The sequence below is a fragment of the Miscanthus floridulus genome, chromosome 8 (assembly GCF_019320115.1).
Source record: "Miscanthus floridulus cultivar M001 chromosome 8, ASM1932011v1, whole genome shotgun sequence".
Taxonomy (NCBI): Eukaryota; Viridiplantae; Streptophyta; class Magnoliopsida; order Poales; family Poaceae; genus Miscanthus; species Miscanthus floridulus.
Window position 1 is genome coordinate 78,347,820 of NC_089587.1, and position 17,676 is coordinate 78,365,495.

Sequence of the window (17,676 nt, forward strand, 5' to 3'; positions counted from 1 at the left end):
ATCTTACAAGACCCAACGAACTCGGTGCCACGAAAAGCAAAGTAGCAAAAAGGAACACGGACACGACTAGGCTCTGGAACGACTAGGTGTCCCAAATTGCTACTCAGAAGGACAGACCGCCATCAGCTACACTGTTTTCTTCAAAGGACGGACGTAGTGCATCCAAGGCGGAAATCGGCAGCACGGCAGGGCAACATGGAGCAGAGAAGGCCGGTAGGCATCTGTCTACCCAAGACCGATGTGATGCTGGATATGGTATTGATCTGCACCGGACAGTCTCAAGATAGGCGACGAGGATCAACCCAGAACTGCCGGATAAAGGAACAAAGCCCACATCACAAGACTTCCTCCAACTACCACCACGTACATCCTGGCACAATGCTATCGCGGGATTAGCCTACCTCTAATCCCTATCACAAGACTTCCTCCAGCTACGACAAGACACACAGGAACTACAAAATATGCCCGGGGGCTGCTCTACTTCACAAACTACCATGTTCACAACCGCGAAGGTTTCAACAGAATGTCCAATGGATGAAAACAAGCACTCTAGGATAGTATTTATAGACCAAAGGAACGGCGCACATGGACTAGGAGTACCAACGAAATAAGCCTAACAAAGGACACAGTGAAAAGACAGGACTCAATAATGGATGACTCAGGCGAGAGGAAGCAGTACTCGAAGACGGGCATATTCGGAAGAATATACCAGCACAGTACAACCCATGAACAAAAGGCATTTACATCCAACCACCACCATACAACTACATCTGACGACAGCAGACTATCAAAGAATACGCCAAGACCTTGCATCATAGCTTAATCAACACTAAGCTAGGGAACCCGGCCCTCATTTCAACTACTCCCGGAGGCTCGGAACCAAAGACAAAGGACCAAGAATACAAGAAACTCAAGACTACAACGACGATGATACATCAAGACTCTTCGTCCGACTTCTTTTCTAAAGAGAAGAACTCAGAGAAAGCACGGGGCTGCAGGATAGACCCAAGAGGCTCAGGGGGCTACACTCAGTGAGTGTAATTTCACCCAAAAAGAACCCGGACATAAGCTCGGAGGCTGCATGCCACGAAACTACTTGGATGATGGTTTAATCCAAGTAAAGGGCCGCTTAGGAAAGATGCCGCGAAACTACTCGGATGATGACATAATCCAAGTCTTGGGGACTACTTCAGAACACAAATTTTCAAACAACATAAAGGATCAAGACCCTCCAACTTTTTGTTCCAAATAGCAAGAGGCTCGGGGGCTACACTCAGTGAGTGCACTTTTTCTTCGAAAAAGCGCATGTCACCAAAAGACTTCCTCAACCCAGACCATTTCAAGACATTACGACAAAAAGAACCCGGAATGAGCCATATTCGAGTTCTTTTTGATAAAACTTCAACGAACAATCAGAACAACTTCAAGACAAGATCCTCCAGCTCCTTGTTCCAAATAGCAAGAGGCTCGAGGGCTACAACTAGATGGATGTATTTTTCTTCAGAAAAGCACTCACCACTCAAAGATCCCAAGAAGCGCTACAAGGTTTCACTCCAGAAAGCACTCGGATGACATCTTGTTCCTACTCAACAAGACTTGAAGGAGCAGAGCGAGACTTTCAGAGCTCAACCATGAAGTGCTCGGGGGCTTGTCGATGCGGGACCCATAGGATACCTCACAAGGGAGAGAGAAGATCTAGTTCAACTAGGATTCTTCCCATGTAATCTTAGTAGTAGAACTATTAAGTAATCCTATTAGGAAATCTCATTGTAAACCGACTAGGACTCTGGCCTCCTGACTATATAAAGGAGGGCAGGGCTCCTGAGAGGACAACAATGGTACAACACAGCATATCACAATCAATCCAACGCAAAGGCTAAGGCCGACTGGACGTAAGGTTATTACTCGATCTACGATCGAGGGCCTAAATCAGGATAAATCGGTTGTCTCTTGCGTTAACCATCGAGTTCAGCATACGCCGAAGCCCAAACATACTGCCCCGGGTACCCCTGTGGTAGGCTATCGGTGGTGAAACATCGACAGTGTCCCTCTTTGCAGTACTGTTTTTCCTATGCTCAAATTCAAAATAAAAAATGAATAGATGCCTTTGAGTTCATCGCCGTGATCAATTGTAAATGGGGACTCCACAATCATATGTAACATCCTCCAATGCGCATTTCCTGCTTGTCAACTTCATAAATCTTATTAGCTCTCTAATTATATGGTCATTAACACTAAAACCCACATTAGGGCTTGATTGTACTTACAATCACTTTGGTTGATCTACTTCTTTGTGCTGCTTTTTGAGAGCGTGCTTTTAATAGTCAGAGGCTGTAAGTGTAATGCTAATGCTCTATCACGGGCGCCCGTTCCACGTCGGTCAGTTCAGACGTGGCTAGCTGGGCTATGGACCAGCCCACGGGACTACTCCCCTCATCGGTATACACGATTTCTCCAAAAAAAGAAAAGGGAGCGACATTTTATCTTCTCCATTCGCATCGGCTCCACTACACCGCCCGCCCTTCAGTCACGTACAGATGAGCTCTGCTAGCGCCCCCGTCCGCATGAGCGCCGTCGCTCGCCACGTACGCAAGAGCTCCACCGACCGCGCTGCACCGCCCGCCCATGGTGAGGGAGACCGCTGCCGCCTCCACCATGGAGGCCGAACGCCTGGTCAACATCCAAGAAGACCTCGGCCTCCGCCTACCTAGCTTGCTGTGGCTGGGTGTGGAGCTCGCCCGCTTACAGCTCACGGCAACCTAGGCGGAGCTCGCCCATGCACATCTTGCGCCCGCCTACCTAGTTCGCCATGGCCAGGACGGAATTCGCCTGCATGCAGCCCACGACGGCTGGGATAGAACTCCACACACCAACGAGAATTCATTCTCCCAAGCAGCAAGGAGATGTTTGCGCTGAAACAGCATGTTGCAAGCACCTATTTTAAGTGTTTGAAATATTTCAAAGGTATGTTGCAAGTGTTTTATATCGATGTTGCAAAAGTAGATCGGAATGTTGCACAAATTGCAATGGTGTTTTCAAGTGTATGTCCCAAATATTTCATATGTTTCAAACGTATGTTGCAAGTGTTTTATCTAGATGTTGCAAAAGTAGATCTGTATGTTGCATATACATGCATGTTGCGAGCGTATGTTTCAAGTGCTTCAGGTGTTTCATACGTATGTTATAAGTATTTTATCTAGATGTTGCATATGTTTTGCAATGGCTACAAATGTGTTTTTCTAGTGTTTTAGACGTATGTTGCAAGTGTTTCAATTCATTCTGACGTATGTTGCAAGTGTTTTATCCAGATGTTGCAAAAGTAGATCTTGGTGTTGCACATGTTGTAGTGGGACCCATCTGCAAGCAGCCGCCTGCTGCAACTGATGGGCCCACCTGCATGCGCATGGGTGTGGAGGGGGGCGCCACGGTCCAGGCGCGGGGCATGAAGCGCGTGTGGGCCACGATGCGGGCGCAAGACAAGAAGCGGCATGGACCACGGTGCGGGCGCAGGACATGGAGCGGCGTGGGCCCCCATGTGAAGTAGGCGCAGTAGGCGCGGGCGTCCGAACGCCCGAGCGCTAGACGTTCCGTAAATGTAATGATGAATTGTTGTATCCATGACATATGTAGAGATCAGATTAAAATTGTTTGTTTCCTAAAAAATGCTCAATTTACCTTTTTATTCAAAATTTCCTTTTATTGTTAAAAAGGTTCTATACTCCATTTTTAGTTACTATAATGGCATAAACATTTGTTTCCATCTGCACCACTGCACTCGAAGTGTTGAACTTACCTACCAAAGAAATTATATGTAGTAGTATTGTTCTTTAAAAAAGAATTGGGTTTTGGCCTTAGGAGGAAGAGGAGCGAAGGCCATCCTTGATCTTCGTGACATTGCCCTATCTATCCATCGAGAAGTGTAATAGGAATTGTTGTCTTACATCCATCTTGTGTTGTTCTACCCGTTGCTTATCATCTTCATCAATCTTCCGCATATGCTCCTCAAGAGACTTCTATTCATTGACCATATCTTTTCAAGATCATGCTGATGATGTTTGTCGGTGTCGATCTCACCAGGTACCTTGCTGCCAGACATGGTTGTCGACTTGTCGTCTATTGATATATCTTAATCTTCAATCCTTAGCGGAGTCGTCGAAAAATATGTTTTCATTTTGATGAACCAAATACTTGAGCATGTTGTGTACATGGCACAGGGACGCACTTTGCAGCAATAGACGACAACCTTTGCCAGTATGAAGAGCATTGGTGATACTAGATTTGGTAACTAGAGTGCCAAGGGATTGGCTAAGATTTTCCCCATTATTTTAGTGACACTATGCATAAGTCTTATTATTGATCTATAGTCCGCCACGGTATTCGCCCCCTACTAACTGACCTTCCATCGAGTTATCATGGCGTCCCACGCTCCAAGAGTATTATGCCAAGGCAAGAGATGTATAAACAACAAGAACGTTTCTCAATTGCAACCATAAAAATCAAGATACTTGTGCAAGATGGTGGTGTAAACAACAAGATGATGCATGGTCAATGAAGACATGTTTCTTCCAAGTTTCCTCCTAATGACCCGTTCGGCTGGTAGAATTTTGGCTGAAACTGGCTGAAAAACACTGTTCCGACTGGATTATTGTGAGAGAAAAATATTGTTCCGGCTGAAAAAAGAAGTCGAACAAGCCGAATATGGGGTAAGCCGAACGAGGCCAATATAATCGTCCATGATGTCAGTGGGTATATCCCTATCTGTATAGAATTAGATAGCTTTTTAACATAAAAAAACTCCATAATTACATCATATTTTTTGTTGGCCCACACAGGATCACCGACTCAGGTGAGTCAACCACTCACTAGTCTTGCCGAGCACGGCTGACCACGATGAATGTTGTTCGACCAGAAGGGAGGGAGAACAGAGCATGCACACATAGTAGAGACACCAGCGTTGGCCGGAGCTCTGTATAGGAGATGGCAAATCTGAACTCTCTTTACTGAGTTGCAGTGGAAAACTATATATACAACTCTATCCATCTAGTCCTAGTACAGCTGCCATACTGCTACAGTTACTAGATGTGACAGCAGGACTGACTTTGGCGCCTGCCCCTACTATGGCTATAGTGCGGTAGGTGAGCCGTTCGATGCCTGCCCCTGCAGCTGCTACAGTGCAACAGCAGGGAGCCCTTTTCGGCGCCGCCTTCACCTGCTGCGCATTCACACAAGGGATGTAAAAGATTATCTAACAATTCTTTCCATAATCCTTCTGCTACCCTTAAACTCCTTCCATGCCGATCATCTTCTTCAGCTCCGTGAGTCGAAGACGGCCGAGCGGCTTGGTGAGGACGTCCGTGAGTTGCCGACTAGTTTCGACGAACTCGATGATGATCTGCCGTCCATCGACACAGTCCCTAAGGAAGTGGAACTCGATGTCGATGTGTTTGCTCTAGTCATGGAGAACCGGATTCTTCACGAGGGCGATGGTAGGCTGGTTGTCCACCATCAGTGCCAGTGAGTGAGCTTTCGTACCGGTCAGCTCACCCAGTGCCAGCGCAGCCACACAACTTGGTATGCCGCTACGTACTCTGCCTCGCACATAGATAGCGCTACCACCTTCTGTTTCAGCGATAGCTATGAGATTGGAGCCAACCCGAGGAAGAAGAGCATGCCAGAGGTGCTCCGTCGTCCGTCGATGTCCCCCGCCATGTCTGCATCGCTGAACACAGTGAGCTGCAGCCTACTCCCACCGGTCTTGGGAAAGATGATTCCCTGATCCACCGTCCCCTTGACATAGCGTAGTAGCCGCTTGACCATAGCCTAGTGATCCTCTTTAGGATCCTCCATGAAGCAACTGACGTAGCCCACGATGAATGCAATGTTCGGCCTCGTGTGGACTAGGTAGCATAGACCGCCGACGATGCTTCGGTAGAGTATTGCATCTACCTTTGCCGTGGTACTAGCCTTCGTCAGCTTTAGCCGCTCCTCCATCAGAGTCACGCATGGCTTGCACTCAGCCATGCCGCTCTACTCCAATAGCTTCAAGGCATACACGCTCTGACCGAGCATGAGTGCCCCCTTCCCCTGTCTCACCTCAATGCCGAGGTAGTAGGAGAGCGTGTTGAGATCGCTCATTCAAAAATGAGCCGCCATCTCGCGCTTAAAGCTATTGATGTCCTCCGCATGCGCGTCGGTGATGATCAAGTCATCCACATACATGCCGACGATGAGCTCCTCCTTCCCCCATCGAAACATGTAGAGCGCGTGCTTGGTTGCACACCTCGTGAACCTAAGCTTGCCCAGCATGGCGTCAAGCTTGGCGTTTCATGCTCATGGGGCCTGCCACAGCCCGTAGAGCGCCTTGCGCAGTTGGAGCACTCTATGCTCCGCTCTCTTGATGGCAAAACCCAGAGGTTGCCTGACGAAGACCGTCTCCACCAGCTTGCCATTGAGGAAGGCTAATTTTACATCCAGGTGATGGACGCGCCAGTCCTTTGCTACTGCCAAGGCTAGTAGCAAATAGATAGACTCCATGCGTGCTACTGGCGCAAAGACTTCCTCGAAGTCGATGCCCTCGCGCTGAACAAAGCCTCGGGCGACGAGGCATGCCTTGTGCTTGACAATGACGCTATGCTCGTCCCACTTGACCTTGTACACCCACTTTAGGCTTATCGGACGACATCCTGGAGGTGGATCTACGAGCTCTCAAGTCTCATTTTCCTCGATCACCTTCATCTCCTCCAGCATCGCCCGTCACCAATCTCCATCACGCTCGGCTAGCGCGAACATGGGTGGCTCCTCTACACTAACGAGCAGTAGCTCTAGGTCATTGAGCAGCTGACCTACCATGCCTGAGGGCCCTATGCCACTGACGATGTCGTCTAGCCTATGGAACTGCACCTCCTCACCGTTGTGGAAGGCATCCACGAACTCAATAATGTCACTTGGAGGTGAGGCAAACTCGATCAGTGTTGATGGAGTTCCCTGTTCTGTCGGAGTGCTCGGCACAGCACCTGGAGTGCTTAGCACCCCGGATGCAGTGCTCGGCACTACTCCTAGACCATTCGTCACCACTCCTAGAGTGGTCTGCACCCCTCCCAGAGTGCTTGGCACATGTCTTGCAGTGGTCAACACCATTGCAAGCCCCCTTGGCTCTGCTACGGGAGTGCTCGGTACCCGTCCTGGAGTGGTCGCCACCACTGCAGGACCTCCCAGCTCCACTCCTGAAGTGCTTGGCATCCCTCTTGGAGTGCTTGGCATCCCTCCTGGAGTGCTCGGCTCTGTCGCTGGAGTGCTTGGCACCACTTCCCCAGCGTCTCCACCATCGTGGATGACCAAGTGCTCGATGACAAAGGTGTTGGTGAAGCCGCCAGCTTCCCCCCTGCTCAGACTATTCTAGTCCCAGGCCGCCTTCTCGTCAAACACGACGTTGCGCGAGACAAGCACCTTGTCTCCGCGTGGGTTGTAGAGCCGGTACGCCTTTGTACCCTCCGCGTAGCCCAGGAACACCATCGGTGTGCTCCTGTCCTCCAACTTGGTTAGGACCAGCTTCATCTTCTTGACATGGCCGATACAGTCGAATGTCCGGAGGAAGGACACGCTCGGCTTGCGTCTATGCCAAGCCTCGAATGACGTCTTACCCTTCAGGGCCTTGGTGGGAGCACGGTTGAGGATGAACACCGCCGTGGTCACCGCCTCACCCCAGAACCTTGTCGGCATGCCCTTGGCCTTCATCATGGATCAAGCCATGCCGACCACCGTATGGTTTTGTCGCTCCACCACACCATTTCTGTTGTGGCGAGTACGGCGTGGTGTGGTGTCGCACCACACCCTGATCCACACAGTACGTAGCGAACTCCACCGAAGTGAATTCGCCGCCATGATCAGTTCTCAGCACGTGGAGCTTCTTGCCGCTCTTAGCCTCCATGCGCATCTTGAACTTCTTGATCGCTGCTGCCGCTTTGTCCTTGCTCATCAGGAGTTGTAGCCACATGTAGCGGCTGCAATCATCCACGAGCAGGAGGAAGTACCGCCGACCACCGTTTATGGCTGGCATGATTGGCCCACAAAGATCGCCGTGGACGAGCTCGAGAGCGTCCACCGCGTGATACTTGGCCGCCTTTAGGAACAGTAGCCTCCTCTGCTTCCCGGCCAAGCAGCTATCACACAACTCACCTCCGTGCTCAATGTGGGGTAGCCCTCGGACCATCTTTTCTAGCCGATGAAGCGCATTGAAGCAGAGATGTCCGAACCAGGCATGCCACAACCATGGCTCCTCGGTGTGCCTTGCCGCCAAGCACACCGGCTGCTCTACCTTTAGGTCGAGCAGGTACAACTGGTTCAGGGACCTCTTTACCTTAGCAAGAAGTCGTTGCTCCAGGTCCCTGATCCTGAGGACTCCGTCCTTGATCAGTACCTCGCTACCACGCTCATCCAGCTGGCCAATGCTGATGATGCTTGAACGTAGCTATGGTATGTAATATACATCCGTTAGCGCACGGTGCTCGCTGTTCTAGCACCAGAAGATGATGGTGCCATGCCCTCAGATTGCCACCCTTGAACCGTCATAAAACTTCACCGTACCAGTAACATCATCGTCGAGCTCGGAGAAGGCTGCCTAAGAGCCCATCATGTGGTTGCTGGCACCAGAATCTAGATACCACCGCTGCTCCTGCTCACCGCCCACACGTCCGAGGTGGACTTGGGCACATGGTTCATCGAGGTTGATAGCTTTCAGGGCCTTCCTAGGTCCTTCAACCGTCGTCACCTCTCCCTTCTCCTCAGCCTCGACATCGTGCAGTGCACAGAATGTCGCCATCAGGATAGTGGCCTCATCATCATCATCGGTTTGCGCTAGATGAGCCTTAGCCTTCTTCTCCTGCTTGTGATTTGGGCACTCCCGTGCCCAATGGCCTGTCTTCTAGCAGCACCGGTAGGCATTGGGGTCAACCTGCTTCTTCCTCTCTGAAGAAGCCTTGCCATGGCGCTTGCCATCGCCACCGCGGCTGGAGGAGGCTACTCTAGAGTTCCTCTAAGCAGCCCACTCCTCCTCTGTCAGTAGCAGCTTGTCGCTGTCCTTCGTTGCTGTCGCCAGCTCCAGGCGCTCATCCACCGCCCGCAGATGGCCTGTCACATCCTCAATGGTGAGGGTGGATAAGTCCAGCATCGTCTCTATGGAGAGAGCGATCTGGATGTACTTTGTCGGCATCGAGTGGAGGTACTTGGAGACCGCCTCCTTTTCATCAATGGTGATGCCGTGGCTCTTCAGCTTGTTGATGAGCGTCTATAGACGGAGGGAGAAGTCCTCCACCGATTCACCTTCTTTGAACTTGAGGTTGGCGTACTCCTGCTTCAGAAGCTAGTCCGTCGCCTTCTTTGTGCGGTCGAAACCGACGCGCATCGCCGCAACAGCCTCCCACGCCTCCTTAGCAGAGCTTTTCGCCCCCAACGGCTCCCTGTACTCTGCTGGTACAGCAGCGAGGATAGCCTCCAACGCTGACATATCATCTTCTTTATTGTCGGTGCCCTTATCAACAGCATTCCAGAGCCATCGGGCTCTGAGCTTGACCTTCATGGTCACCGACCACTAGTCATAGTTGGTGCGAGTCAACGTCGGCCAACTGGTGCTGCTGACCTTCTGCACTGTGCGAACAACGATCTCTTATCGTGGCTGGGCAGCCACAGCAGTGCCACTGCTGTCGTCCATCTTCGAACCGTGCATCATCGCCAGCGGTTATTCCGGCGACGGCGTTTGTACGGCTCCGATACCACTTGTTGGCTCACATAGGATCACCGGCTCAGGTGAGTCGATCACTCACCAGCCTTGCCGAGCACGGTCGACCACGACGAACGTTGTCCGACCACACACTATGGCTAGAGGTAGAAGAAGGGAGGGAGAACAAAGCATACACACGCAGCAGAGACACCAGCGTTGGCCGGAGCTCTGTATAGGAGATAGCAAATCTGAACTCTCTTTACTGAGTTGCAGTGGCAAACTATATATACAACTCTATCCATCTAGTCCTTATACAGCTGTCATGCTCCTACAGTTACTAGATGTGACAACATGGCTAACTTTAGCGCCTGCCCCTGCAGCCGCTACAGCGCAACAACAAGGAGCCATTTACGACGTCGCCTTCACCTGCTGCGCATTCACACAAGGGATGCAAAAGATTATCTAACATTTTTGTCCTCTTCTTCTTTATCAAAACTGGCCCCGTTCGCTTCGCTGAAAAACTAGCCGAAACACTGTTCCGACTGATTTGTTGTGAGAGAAAAATATTATTCCAGCTGAAAAAAATATAAACTGAAAAAAAACGTATTACAAGAGAAGCGAACAGGGCCATTCGCAGACTTTTCAAAATTATGACTAGGAACTAGCTTTCTCTTTCCCACAGGTGGTGCAATGGTCTGCCAGTATTGCAGGACACGCTGTGGTCACCTTCTACGAGCTCATGGCGATAAGGATTAAGGAAGGCCCTGCTGCTGACGTAGAACATTGTGTAATTCCCCAGTACAAGAACACTAGCCTAGTTCCAAAGTCCAATGTTTGTCCCTTTTTGACCCTTGCTATAATCACCACGGCCTGTCCGATGTTACGCCGTAACAAAATTTAGGCCTGGTTTAGTTCCACCCCAAAATCCAAAAAGTTGCTACAGTACCTGTCACATCGAATGTTTGCGGCCTGTGCATGGAGCATTAAATGTAGACGAAAAGAAAAACTAATTGCACAGTTTGGTGGGAAATTGCGAGACGAACGTTTTAAGCCTAATTAGTCAATATTTGGACACTATTTGCCAAATAAAAACGAAGGTGCTACAGTAGTCCCAAAATCCAAATTTCGCGAACTAAACAAGGCCTTATACAGCACAATCATCTTAGTTTCCAAGGCTGATCCATCATCCATCCATATGGAGTATATGCATGCTCTCTTGGCCACATCCATATATACATGTCACCACACCAAGAACAGGTGTGAATTTTCTTTCATCACCATCCCAGATCACCACCTCCAAGCTCTAGAGGAGATCAGAGGAGTAATAATAAATAAAGAGAAGAAGAAAAAAAATGTGCCTTTTACAGTGCTGTTACTCTTGCCATCTCAAGGTGATCTTAGACAGGATGGTGCCGAGCTGCCTGCAGCAGGACCCAAGGCAGAGCGAGAGGCTGCCCCTGGCGGCGGCGGCCGGGGCGGAGGCGAGGCACGTCACCCTGGAGGAGATGCTGTACCCGCCGCCGAGGTGGGAGACGGAGGCTGCTGCGACGCCGTCGCGGCGCAGCTCCCCGAAGGTGTGCCCGGTGAACCTGGCCGACTTGTTCTCGGACGAGGAGGAAGGAGCACACTCCGGGAGAGGCGGTGGTTACTCCCCGCCGGACGTCGTCAACGAGAGCGTGTCCATGTCCATCGTCAGCCGGGCGTCGCTCCGGAGCCTGCACAGCGTGTCCCGGAGGGTGAGCTTCAGGTCCCCCGATGAGTCCGACGTGTTCATCATCCCGGCGAGAAGCCACTCATCGGACGACGACGACGATGAGTGGAGTAGTGACGGCAAGCCAAGCAGGACGTGACGTGACGTGAAAGGAGAGCTCTGGATCGAGAGGAGAGGAATTCAGGCGTGAGTGCGTGCCAGTGGCATGCATGACACGTCCAGGATTGTTGTTTGTTTCTTGGCATGGATGTTCATGTTGCATTCTTGGCTTGTTTTGCCGTGACAATGTACGCACCTGTAGACTGCATCGATATCTCCGGCGTTTCAGGGTGGTTTTGAGTAGTGGCAGGCCACAAATTCCGGCAGATTTCCGAGAGTGGAGGAGGAGGTGGCAGTCGCTCCGTCGATGGGCTGCCCTCTTCACTCTCCTGCCGTCCGTCTTGTTCGGATCCTGAACAAACCACCACGCCTCGTCCTCTCCTCTCCTCTCCTCTCCTCTCCATCGGCGTACTTGCGCATGTCCTGAGTAGTCCTGAGCGAGGGAGGGTGGACAAGATGGAGAGCTACCTGAACGAGAACTTCGGGGGCGTGAAGGCGAAGCACTCGTCGGACGAGGCGCTGGGGCGATGGCGGAGCGTCGTCGGCGTCGTCAAGAACCCCACCAGGCGGTTCCGCTTCACCGCCAACCTGGGCAAGCGCTCCGAGGCCGCTGCCATGAAGCGGTCCAACCAGGAGAAGCTGCGTGTCGCCGTGCTCGTCTCCAAGGCCGCGCTCCAGTTCATCCACGGCCTCCCACCGCAGGGCGACTACGCCGTCCCCGCCGACGTCAAGGCGGCGGGCTTCGGCATCTGCGCCGAGGAGCTGAGCTCCATCGTGGAGAGCCACGACGTGAAGAAGCTCAAGTCCCACGGCGGCGTCGACGGCCTCGTGTCCAGGCTGTCCACCTCAGCGTCCGACGGCCTCGCCGCCGATAACAACAAGCTGATGGCGGCGCGGCGGGAGGTCTTCGGCGTCAACCGATTCGCCGAGGCGGAGCAACGCAGCTTCTGGGTCTTCGTGTGGGAAGCGCTCCAGGACATGACGCTCATGATCCTCGCCTGCCTGCGCGCTCGTCTCCCTCCTCGTCGGCATCGCCACCGAAGGGTGGCCCCACGGCGCGCACGACGGGCTCGGCATCGTCGCCAGCATCCTGCTCGTCGTCTTCGTCACCGCCACCAGCGACTACCGCCAGTCGCTGCAGTTCAAGGACCTCGACAAGGAGAAGAAGAAGATCACCGTGCAGGTCACGCGGAGCGGGTACCGCCAGAAGCTATCCATCTACGACCTGCTCGCCGGCGACATCGTCCACCTCTCCATCGGCGACCAGGTGCCCGCGGACGGGCTCTTCGTGTCCGGGTTCTCCCTGCTCATCAACGAGTCCAGCCTCACCGGCGAGAGCGAGCCCGTCGCGGTGAGCGCCGAGAATCCGTTCCTGCTGTCGGGGACCAAGGTGCAGGACGGCGCGTGCAAGATGCTCGTCACCACCGTCGGCATGCGGACGCAGTGGGGCAAGCTGATGGCCACGCTCAGCGAGGGCGGCGACGACGAGACGCCGCTGCAGGTCAAGCTCAACGGCGTCGCCACCATCATCGGCAAGATCGGGCTCGCCTTCGCCGTCGTCACGTTCGCGGTGCTCACTCAGGGCCTCTTCTGGCGCAAGCTCGCTGACGGCTCCTACTTCAGCTGGACCGGCGACGACGCGCTGGAGCTGCTCGAGTTCTTCGCCATCGCTGTCACCATCGTTGTCGTGGCCGTCCCCGAGGGCCTCCCTCTCGCCGTGACGCTCAGCCTCGCGTTCGCCATGAAGAAGATGATGAACGACAAGGCGCTCGTCCGGCACCTCGCGGCCTGCGAAACCATGGGCTCCGCCACCACCATCTGCAGCGACAAGACCGGCACGCTCACCACCAACCACATGACCGTCGTCAAGGCCTGCATCTGCGGCAAGATCAAGGACGTGAACAGCTCCGCGGAGACCAAGACACTGCCCTCCGACCTGCCGGCGTCCGTCGTGGCGATGCTCCTGCAGTCCATCTTCAACAACACCGGCGGCGACGTCGTGCTCAACCAGGACGGCAAGCGCGAGATCCTGGGCACGCCCACCGAGGCCGCCATCCTGGAGTTCGGGCTCTCCCTCTGCGGCGACTTCTCGGCGGTGCGCAAGGCGAGCACGCTCCTCAAGGTGGAGCCCTTCAACTCGGCAAAGAAGAGGATGGGGGTGGTCATCCAGCTCCCCGGCGGCGCGCTGCGGGCGCACTGCAAGGGCGCGTCGGAGATCATCCTGGCGTCCTGCACCAGGTACCTGGACGAGCACGGCAACGTCGTCGCCCTCGACGGCGCCACCGCGGACCACCTCAGGGCCACCATCGACAGCTTCGCCAACGAGGCGCTCCGGACGCTGTGCCTCGCCTACGTCGACGTCGGCGACGGGTTCTCGGCGAACGATCAGATTCCGATGGACGGGTACACGTGCATCGGCGTCGTGGGGATCAAGGACCCCGTCCGTCCCGGCGTGAAGGAGTCGGTGGCGATCTGCAGGTCTGCAGGCATCACCGTCAGGATGGTTACTGGTGACAACATCAACACGGCCAAGGCGATTGCGCGGGAATGCGGCATTTTGACTGAAGGTGGCGTCGCCATTGAAGGCCCGGACTTCAGAGTCAAGACTGAAGAAGAACTGCAAGAACTGATACCAAAAATACAGGTGGGTTGACGTTGATAGATAAACTACTTATTACCTTCCATAGCTACATTTCTGGAGTTCATTTGTCTGGTTTCACGATGCGATTCAGGTGATGGCAAGATCTTCGCCGCTTGACAAGCACACCTTGGTTAAGCATCTACGAACTACATTTGATGAAGTCGTTGCGGTGACCGGCGATGGCACAAATGATGCACCTGCGCTACATGAAGCCGATATTGGGCTTGCTATGGGCATTGCTGGCACTGAGGTACTATTTACTTCATTTTCACTAAATTAGATACTGGAATTACTTTTACAAGACTATGATCAGTATTAAGTGTACATCAAACTTACAATGTACTAATTGGTAGTCATATTTGTTCAGCATGTTTTCTCCTCTGCTGTTATTTGACATCAATGTAATATCTAACTAGCAATTTTATTAGTTGAATGAGCTCATTCACCATTTCCTTTTTAATGTTTGAAGGTGGCAAAAGAGAGTGCCGATGTTATTATTCTCGATGACAACTTCTCCACCATAGTTACTGTTGCCAAATGGGGTCGATCAGTGTACATCAACATTCAGAAGTTTGTACAGTTTCAGCTGACAGTCAATGTCGTTGCTCTCATTGTGAACTTCTCTTCAGCTTGCTTGATAGGTAAATCTCACATTGGTGCATTCATCTAAGGTGAATAGGTGATTGCAATCTGCAACTGAAATAGACTGACTCTGAAACACCAAAACAATTTGTCGCCATAAAACTATGTATTGTTTCACTAAGCCCATTGCTATGTTGCATTGCATCAGCTACTGCTGCATACTCATCAACATGCTATTCCAACTATGATACAAACATCAGAATCTGCACCTTAACAGATGTATTAATACTAAAAAGGATCTAAATTTGGCCATTCTTATAGTACTGATGTAACAGATCTTAAACTTCTTAGCTAGCTTCTTTCGTAACACTATCGCTTATTCTTGTGGTTCTGCTTGTCAATTCAGGTAGTGCTCCCCTGACTGCTGTGCAGTTGCTCTGGGTCAACATGATCATGGACACACTAGGAGCACTGGCACTGGCCACAGAACCTCCAAACGATGAGCTCATGAAGAGAACTCCTGTTGGAAGGAAAGGAAACTTCATCAGCAACATCATGTGGAGGAACATCATGGGACAGGCCTTCTACCAGTTCCTTGTGATTTGGTATCTGCAGTCTCAAGGGAAATGGCTCTTTGGAATCGAGGGCGCCAACTCTGATCTAGTCCTGAACACAATCATCTTCAACTGCTTTGTATTCTGCCAGGTAATTTGGAGGTTCTTCTTGCACTTATGGCAATCTGACAAAGTATGATTACTGAGAATTTCAAATGTTTGTGAATACTGAACAAACAACCTACCGTAAACAATTTTTTACTAGATTTTATCATGTGAAGCTGCACTGAATTCCTTCTCGATCATGCAGGTTTTCAATGAGGTGAGCTCAAGAGAGATGGAGAGGATAAATGTGTACCAAGGCATTCTAGACAACAACGTGTTCGCCATGGTCCTCGGCAGCACCGTCGTCTTCCAGTTCATAATCATACAGTGCCTCGGCAGCTTCGCCAACACGACCCCTCTCAGCTTCACGCAGTGGATGTCCTGCATCGCCATCGGATTCGTAGGCATGCCTATCGCTGTGGCGGTGAAGATGGTTCCGGTGGAGTAGGCCTCTCTCAGAATTCAGAACTGAAGCCAGGCAGGCAGGCAGTTTTGGCCATTATATTGCTTGCCCTCATATCACAGCTATGTTTGTTTTCCTGTGTAATGCATGCAGCTAGGTGAGTCACTGCACATCTTCCTTGCTTATGATCTAGGCTTCTAGAAATCGAATGCCAACTGCCAAGGCAATGGGCTCGATTCTGAAAAGTGTTGTAGAATCTTGTAGCTCTGGATGCTTCAGTTTTTCCCCACGCTCCGCCCCCCCCCCCCCCCCCCCCCCCCCCCCCAGATGTTTCTTCCTTTGGAAGTAGTAACTGTTGGCTTGAAATGTTTACAGCAGCACCGTTTTTTTTTTCTTTTTACAAAGAACAGAACAGGCTTTATTCATTTGTTATTCTACAAAGGGTTCCTGCCTCTTGAGATATTGTGCTGTAATCTCGTGCCACGGGTCGGAGAGCATAAGCATGCTGCTGTTTCTCTTGTAACATGCTGCTTGCTACATTAGTATGCTATATAAGCAAGCACTGAGGGGTGTCCATCAACACGAGGCTGTTTAGAACCTAGAACTAAAATATAGCCTATCTTGTGATAATAGGCTAAAACATATGTAAGCAAATAAAAGCTAAGCGATCTCTAACCACCAATTAGAGCTAGTTTAGCAGAGCTCCAGCTACTCGTAAAAAGGCTTTGGATTTAGTTTCTCTTGAAGTTGGAGCATCTTATCTAGTCGAGTGGAACGGTTTGGAAAATGTTTGGCAAAAACTACTCCAGTGAGTCAGTGACAGTTTTATAATTATTTGTGTCTAGGGTTGGGCACATTTTCTCTGAAAACCGGATCCCGAACCGAACCCAAACTGATCCAAAACTGTCGGTTTTCAACTCAGCTTCAGTTTTCGATTCTGGGAGTTTTAGTTGTCATCTCAGTGTTCGGTGAAACTGAATCGTAAACCAATCCAACGGAAGAAAACAACGCTACATTGAACACCTCCGTGCGCCTGTCCTCCTTCCCGCTTCCACCAAGGCTCAGAGTGGCGCTAGCCCATTGGGCCCACAACCACCCCCGGGCCCACAAACTCCCACATCCACCACACCACCCCAGACCAGCTCACCCACTCCATCCTCCCGCGCCCCATGCCCCCAAGCCAAATCCTAGCAAGCATCCGAGGGAGGCAGGGACCAGGGCACGGCGGCGCCGTGAACGCCGAGCGGGGAGCAAGGTGCCGGGGCGGTGGCGCAGCGTGAGCAGGGTGCGCAGGGTGGCTGCGAGGAGATGAGGCAGATGCTCAAGCAGAAGTGGTGGATGGCCGTCCCAATAATTTCTAGGGTCCTTGGGCAAAAGACAATGAAGTTCAGACAATCTAATATTTTAATATCACGAGATTGAACTATGTAGTACTACTGGTAATAAGAGTTAACTCGCAAAATATAGTTCATTAAAAAACGACAATACATCCAAGAAGCTTAAAGAACGGTAAAATCACAGTAACATAAAATGACTTAAAATTTAAAACAAATTATGGGCAGCCTGCTGCCTTTGGCATGTCCATAAGTTCCTTGATGAATTAAATAATTAAACTAATAGATCAACAATTCGCTGCACTATCGCTTGATGCATGTATGTATTGGATTGCAAGGTAAAAAAGAAACTGAAGTTTTCAGATCGAACAAACAATAAATACTGATGAACTGAAACCATAATCACTTACCGCAGAGAGTCGGGGACAAAGATGAAGGGACTGCAGCGCAGCTGGGTTAGTGGGCGCCTGCTGGGATCACGGGATTCCAGATTACGGAAATCGGGATTTCAGGATTTGGGAACGCCGGAACA

General features: G+C 51.4%; 1 pseudogene; it reads left to right on the top strand.

The window, feature by feature from the left end:
• Window positions 1–11,815: 11,815 nt before the first annotated feature.
• On the top strand, window positions 11,816–16,264 carry LOC136476770 (calcium-transporting ATPase 2, plasma membrane-type-like; annotated as a pseudogene).
• The last annotated feature ends 1,412 nt before the right edge of the window (window positions 16,265–17,676 follow it).